Raw genomic sequence first — 8,277 nt, 5'->3', positions numbered from 1 at the left:
TTCAATACTTTTCTCCAACACCACAAAGACTTCAAAACTTTGGCTTCTCTGTTCTCTAGTACAATATTCAGTCTCTTCTGACATCATCTGTTTTGGTCTTTTTTTTTTCTCCTTTGTCTCGGAATGACGTCTTGCATTCTTCCTAGATGATATTCTTGATATCATCCCACAACTCATGTAGTCTTCACTCATTAGTGTTTAAGGCCTCAAACCCATTCCTGAGATAGCTTTGAAATTCAGGTGAGATATACCCAAGGTCATATTTTGGTTCCCATGGATTTGATTTGATTTTCCTTAGCTTCAGCTTGACCTTGCATATGAGTAGTTGGTAATCTGTTCTATTATCAGCACCTGGTCTAGTTTTACAGCTGATCTTGAGTTTCTCCAGTGTTTCTTTCCACAGATATAATCTGATTGCTATGCATACCGTCAGGTGAAATTCATATGTATAGCCTGCATTTATGTTTCTTATAAAACAGATTTGCAATGAATAAATCGATTGTGCAAAATTCTATCATTCTATCTCCAGCTTCATTTCTATCACCAGATTTATGTTTTCCTACTACTGATTCTTCTTCTCCGTTCCCCTTTTGCATTTCAGTTATTTGTTATTATTAATGAATCTTTATTTCACATTCAGTTAATCTCTAACTGCAAAATTTGGTGGAAATCTTCTATTTCCTCCTCTTTGGCTCTGGTTCTTGGTGCGTATACCTGAATGATAATGGTATTCACTGGACTTCCTTGTATGCCTATGTAAATTATCCTGTCACTCACAATATTGTATTTCAAGACTGATCTAGAAATGACTTTTTTAACTATGAAAGCTACCATATTTTCCCTTAATTTTTAATCTCCAGCATAATAGATCATATAATCATCTGACTCAAAATGCCCCATGCCATCTCATCTTTCTAATACCTAATATGTCAATATTTATGCAAGTGTCATCCAATTCCTAAACAACTATTCCATAGTTGCCTCTGAAAACTATGAACTTTGATTAATGTTGATATTTATAGAAAGGCTTTAAGTGTTTTGTTCATATGGTCGCTATGAGTCGTGTTCAACTCAAAGGCAATCATTTCTTCTTTAACAATATCTAATTTCCTGTATTTATGGTTCTCACATTCCATATTCTAATCAGTACTCTCTGCTTACAACTGCTTCTCCTCCTTTGTGTTTCCATACTTGAAGGCTCCACCTCCTCAGTTGCCCTATCTACTAGTCTAAGTGTGTTCTATTGTATATAGGGTTTTCGAAATCTTACTATTTCAGAAGTGGGTGGCCAATCTTTCTTCCTAGTCTGTCTTAATCTGAATGCTCAAATTTAGAACAGTATCTGACAGACAAGCATTTCATGGAAAAAATAAGATATTTCCCCAATCGTAGAAATAACCAATAGTTTCAGTGTTGTCTCCACCATTGACACGTGTATCTTGACCCACCCGTTTCCTTGCTCCACCACATTCCCTTATACTCCTACCTACTCATTCAACACATATCTCCTACTATCCAGTCCTTGATATGATAGTTTATATCTCTAGATTTTGGGGCTTCTTTAATTCCAAACTCCAAGGTGCTGCCAGTTTCTTATGCTGTGGCCAGTGTCTCTTGAGTTTAGAAGTCTATAAATCCAAATATCAGTAACTAATGCATAAGGTACACTACCAGGGAAGGCTTCCTATCTCACTTGGTTCTGAGGAATATCCTTTCCGCTAAATTGACTTAAGGCCTCTTCTCCGTCCATTTGCAGCACACTGTAGTTTACAATGAAACGAATAGTTTCCCAAGGAAGGGTGATGTGTCCTGTAGATGTAGTATATAGTGTTGTTTCTGTCTCCATGCCTTGTCCCCAAAAACTTGCATGCTCTACCTTGATACACGGATTTCTTGAGGAAGTCGACATAACCAGTTTGGTTGGGGCAAAGCTGATTCCCTGCCTCCTGTACCTCAATTTCCCTCCAATACTCCCATTTTCCTGCTGAACTGCATTCAGCCTCCAGGCCTTGTCCCCGAAGAATTGCAGGCTCTGCCTTGAACCTCAGGCTTCTGGGAGAGGTGGACATACCTGTTTGCTGTGGGGGGGAAGCTGAACCCTCTGCGTGTGCCTAGGTTTCCCTCCTTTTTTTTTTAATTTTCATTTATTCATTGTTGCACTTTTCTCCCTACCCAACTTCCCCACGCCCAGTTCGCTCTTCTCTTTGAAAAGTAAAAGAAAAATTCTTTCATTATTATACAATCCCTCCCCCTTTGTTTTTCCTCTTATAGGAAACTTAATATTGTGAAAATGGCAATGCTACCAAATGCAATCTATGTGTTCAAAGCAATCCCAACCCACATACCAAATTTATTTTTCAGGGAGATGGAAAGGGAAATTTTCAAGTTTATTTGGAGAAGAAAGAGATCCCAAATAAGCAAAGGACTTCTGAAGAACAAAAATGAAGTGGAAGGCATTTCACCCCCTTACCTCAAAACCTACTACACAGCAGTAGTAACCAAAACAGCATGGTACTGGTATAATGATATGTGCACAGACCAATACAACAAACTCAATAACCCAGAAATGGACCCATCTATCTATGGTTAACTGATATTTGACAAGGAAATAGAACCTATCAAATGGAAAAATGAAAACCTCTTCAAGGAATGGTGCTGGAAGAATGGACTACTACCTGCAGAAGCTAAAACAGGATCCACATCTCACATTATACACAACAATCAATTCAAGGTGGATCAGAGACCTAGGAGTAAAGTAAAGCCCAAAATTCTAAAGTTCTTAAGAAACAAACTGAGATCATATGAGGCAAACTTAGACAAGCTTAGAAGGCTTAGCCTATGGTATAAAGAGCCTGCCAAACACAGACAGAACTGCACAATTTGGAGAGGATAAAATTGATGAATGGAACCTTCATGAGATTAAATCTCTGTGCTCTTCAAAACCTTTTTCCAACAATGTGAAAAGAAAGCCTACAGACTGGGAATAAACATTTGACAATATCATCTCAGACAAGGGTCTCATAACAAAAGTTTACAGAATACTCCTGGGTCTCCACAAGAATGGACAAAAGGCATGGACTGATTTTTCACAAAGGAAGGCATTCAGATGGCTAACAGATATAATGAAGAAATACTCAAAATCACTGGCAATAAGAGAGAGGCAAATCAAAACCACAATGAGATCCTATCTTACCCCAGTAGCTGTGGCAAAGTTTAGCAGAGCAGCAAACATTAAATTTTGGATAAGATGTGGAGAAGTGGATACTCTCATACACTGTTGGTGGGATTTCACATTGGTACAACCACTCTGGAAGACAGTTTGTCATTTCCTCTAAAAGTTAAACATAGAAACTCTTTATGACCAGCTAGTCCACTGCTAAGACTATACGCCAAAGAAATTAGAGTTAAGACACAAACAGACATCTGTACATCAGTGTGCCTAGCAGTGTTATTCAGGTTCACAAGAACAGACAAAAATTCCAAATGTTCAACTACAACTCAGGAGCAATGATTTTGAAAAATACTATGTCACTTTGAAGAGACTAGAGAGCATAATGTTGAGTGAACTAACTCAGTCTCATAAGAATAAGTTCTGCATAAGATCATTATTGTAAGAAGAGAAGGATAACTAGTAACTCATGTATGGATACCAAAGGGGGTATGATGAGGATGGGTAGAAGTAAAACCAGAGAATTACACAGTTTGGTGGGCAGAGAGGGAGGGTGAAGAAAATGGGAAGAATCTGGGGGGGACCTAAAAAGACAGGGAAATAAGGCAAGGTCCAGTGGTGATTGATTAAAAAATTAAAGAAAAGCATAAAAAGGATGCTGACAATCCTAGAACTGACTTTGCACACAAAATCCCCATGTGGACTTCCAATGGAGAACACAAATTTGATATTAAAGACAGCCCAAGTTAAAATAGAAGAAAGTATACTTAAGGTACACAAGAATCCTAGTCAAAGTAGTGATAATCAACACAGCTCTAAAAATTAACAAAAATTAACAGAAACAGAGGCTTTAAGGGCTCAACTTCCATGTGCAATTTTCTTGACTGTATTTTTTTCTTTTTAGTGAATTGCCAATTCCCCCCTGCCCCCGAATCTCTGGATGTGTTCAGAATAACTGCCCTTTATGTAACAGCCAAACAATTAACTGTTACTACACCAAGGGATTTTTTGCCTATGAACGGAGTTCATAAAAATGTAGCTATACCTTTGTTAAATTAATTTGGCAATGTACAATAGTGTTGTTGTTGTTTTGACATCAAATCTTAACTGATCTCAAATCTTAACAAATCTCAGCTGACTCTCCAGTGGATTTTCAGAGGATATAAATCACATGGAAGATAACCATCTTTCTCACATCTGGAGCAACTAGTGAATTTGAACCTCATACCTTTACTTTGGCAGTGCAAATCCTTGCCTCTGGGCTACTATTTGGGACTTCTGATGGCTAAGGAATTCCTCTAGCAATCCAAAGATGCACAGTTTACATCTATCAGTGACTTCAAAGGAGAAAGGCAATCGTTTCATTTGTGACTAAGTGCCTCTGAGAATCCACTTGAGGATCAGCTGTAGGTTGATTAGAACTCAAAAGTACACAATAACAGGCTACTAGAGCTCCTATTCAATAAAAAACATTGAAAAATGTATTATATTTTTTAAATAGTATGTCATTCATCCTTTCTACAGGAAAATTTGTAATGAAACCAGTAGAATCTGATTTGCCACAGAGACCTAAATCAATCAATACAACATCTAGAAGTGAACATCTCACGTGCTGCGTTGCATTAGTATTATAAACTCATTGCTGTTGAGTTGGAAAAAAAATTGTGAGTTGAAACTGACTCACAGCTGATCTTCCAGGAGTATTTTAGAGATTACAAATCTAAAGGGAAAAGTTGACTATTTTTTTTTCCCCCTAAAGAGCAACTGGTGCATTTAAATGACAAGAGGGAGTACCACCTTTGGCTAAAACATGGTTCTTTACAAATCATGAAGCTGTTAAATGTATTAACAATAAATACTATAAAACTCCAACAAACAAACTAAATAAGTAGTCATGTCAGCATATAAGAGTCAGAATTAGGTTTGAAGTATAGAGTTAATGTAATGAAGAATGTTGGTGATCTCATTTACTTAATCTAACTATTACATAGAAGCCCCTGTGTATTCCTATGGTTATGCACTTCTCTGGAAAAAATATGGAGTAAAATCTGTAATTTAACTCTCTGGACATCATGTGACACATTACATTTCATGTATATCACACTAAATCCTTTGAAATAAACCTTGATATAATTATAACTAGAGTTTTACTCATGCAGATGACACAAACCTGCTTGTTAAAACTGAGGAAGACCTGAAGCGCTTGCTGAAGAAGGTCAAGGATTGCAGCCTTCAATATGGATTGAAGCTCAATGTAAAGAAAACAAAGATTCTCACCACTAAACTGATTGGTAGTATCATGATTGATGGTAAGGAGATTGACATTGTTGACAGCTTTAGTTTGCCTGGCTTTACAATCAACACTCTTGGTACCAGCAGCCAGGAAATTAAAACATAAATTGCATTAGTAAAGTCTACTGTCAGAGACCTCTCCAAGATACTAAAGAACAATGATGTCAGTCTGGACACTAAGGTGCACCTGATACATGCCGTGGTCTTTGCCATCACTTGTAATGCTTCAGAGTGCTGGAAAACCCCTAGGGGTGATAGAAGGAGAGTTAATGTCTCTGAGCTTTTGTGCTGGAGAAAAGTATTGAATATGCCATAGACTGCTAAGAGAAAAAAGAAGTTTGTCCTGAAGAGGGGAAAGCCAGGCTGCTCCTTGGAGGCAAGGATTCAGAAGCTTTGTCTGACATACTTTGGGCATGTTGCAAGGAGAGATCTGTCCTTGGAGAGGGATGTCATGCTTGGGAGGGTAGAGGAATGGCACAGGAGAGGAAGACCCTCAATGAGGTGGATTGATTTTGTCACTGGGGTAATAGAGATTAGGCATGATGGAGACATAAAGATTGGCAAGGGATAGAGCAGGGTTTAGGGCTGTTGTACATTGGATCGCTATGAGTAGCAAGAGACTCAACATCACAAAACAACAACCTCAGGTCCTTTTAGGAAGTCAAAAAAATTGAAAGTGGTTATGCTATTCCTGACTACACATATGTAAAATAATGTTGTTTGAGATGACAATGTATCTACCTAAAAACCTGCAGTTCCCAGCCATTTTTTTGCATATGTGGTTCTGTAACAATTTATGGTCAATGAGAGCTAAGGATATTTCAGTGAGTAATCCTTCTGAGAAACAGCACAAAGAAGAAAGATTGTAGCTGCCTTTTATTCTTGCTTTTCTTCCTTTGGCAGCCATTTTCCAGTCACTTAAAAGGAAGCTGACTGAGTACCTATGAACTTCTGGTTACATGTGAAAACGAAAATCTATATTGTGTAAAATCCATAAAACTCGTTTTCTTTTTTTTTTTTTTTTTACTCGTATATAAGGGAAAAATTCTAAGAAAACACGTACAAAGATTGAGCATTAAACAGTATTGATCTCTCTGTAACATAAGCAGATAAAGTATCTAAAACAAAACAAACCTAGAAATCACAATACTGGGGGGGGAAAGGCAGTATTCTTGAAAATGTTAGATTTATAGCTTATATTTTATAATGACTTTTAAAATATTCTATTAATTAAATTTTATGATTGTGGATTTTATTTTTGAAGTGGGAAAAGGATTAAAACCAAATTGTTATAAATATATTTTAATGAATTTTTATAAATATTTTTAAATTAATCTATGAAAAAGGACAATTTCCATTGACAATTTAAAATCTTTTCATATATATTTTTTACTTTAATTTTAATAAAGTTTACAGAAAAATTGGATTTTTATCATTCATGGTTCCATATTTTTACCTATTTCCTTCCTTCTCCCTCCCCCAGTTCATTCTGCCGTTTTTAAAATATTCATTCATTGTTGCATAAATTGGATGATTTCTAACCCTGGAAATTTATAGCATCAGAAACAAAAGATAATCATATTGTTAAAGATTAGATGTGTATCCCAGACACAAGCGTCCTGTTGGTGCAATGTTTAAAGCACCCAGCTGCTAAACCAAAGGTTGCTGGGGTGAGCCTACCAGGTGGTCTATGAGAGAAAGACAGGACTATAAACTCCATCAGAGAAAAGTTTGGAAGAGCTCTAGAAGCCCTGATCCACAACATAAACAGTCTTCCAAGCATCGTGAAAAACTTACCACCAGGAGAATATAAAACAGATGAATGAGAACTTCTAAGAATCAAATCCCTATGCATATCAAATAAACATTCTCCAGCAGGGTAAAAAGCAAAGCCACAGACTGGGAAAAAATATTTGATCATGACATTTCTGATATGGGTCGTATATCTAGAATTTATAGAATACTCCAGCAACACAACAAGATAAACAACCCAATCACAAAATGGGCACAGGATATAAACAGACACTTCACTAAAAAAAGACTTTCAGATGGCAAAAACAAACAAGTGAAGATATGTTTAAAATCCCTAGATCTAAGAGAGATGCAAATCAGAACAACTAAGAGATATCATCTCACCTCAGTAATAATAGCAAAACTCAACAGAGCAGCAAACAACAAATGCTGGCAAGGTTGTGGAGGAACTGGAACCCTTATTAATTTTTGATGAGAGTGTAAAATGGTGCAACCACTATGGAAGACAATATGGAGCTTTCTCAGAAATTTGGAAATAGAAATACCATTTGACCCAGCAATTCTACTACTGGGAATATATCCTAAAAAAATCAGACCTGCCATCCAAACAAATGTATGCACACCTATTATTATTGCTGTATTATTCACAATAGAAAAGAGATGAAAGCTACACAACTGCTCATCAACAAAAAAGTGGAGAGAGAAGCTATGGTATGTATACACAATGGAATACTTGCAGTATTGAAAAAAAAGAAAACTCATAAAATATTATACAAAATGGGTAACTCTAGAGGACATTATGCTGAGTGGAATATCTCAGTTGCAAAAGGACAAATATTTTATAATGACACTGTTATAAAACAGAACTGACATGGGGGTTAGGAGGAAACTAGGAAAAGATGAGATAATGTTATACTGCATTGAAACAAATGAAGGAAAGAATTGTTCAAAAGGAATACATGATTATGTATTGTTTGCCTTATGCAGATGACACAACCTTGCTTGCAAAAACTGAGGACCTCATGCATTTGCTACAGAGGGTCAAGGACTGAAGCCTTCAGTAT

This window comes from Elephantulus edwardii, unplaced genomic scaffold (assembly GCF_000299155.1).
Source record: "Elephantulus edwardii isolate Elephantulus edwardi_28Jun2011 unplaced genomic scaffold, EleEdw1.0 scaffold00119, whole genome shotgun sequence".
NCBI classification, from domain to species: Eukaryota; Metazoa; Chordata; class Mammalia; order Macroscelidea; family Macroscelididae; genus Elephantulus; species Elephantulus edwardii.
The sequence above is the reverse complement of the archived record's forward strand: the minus strand, read 5'-3'. Positions refer to the sequence as shown.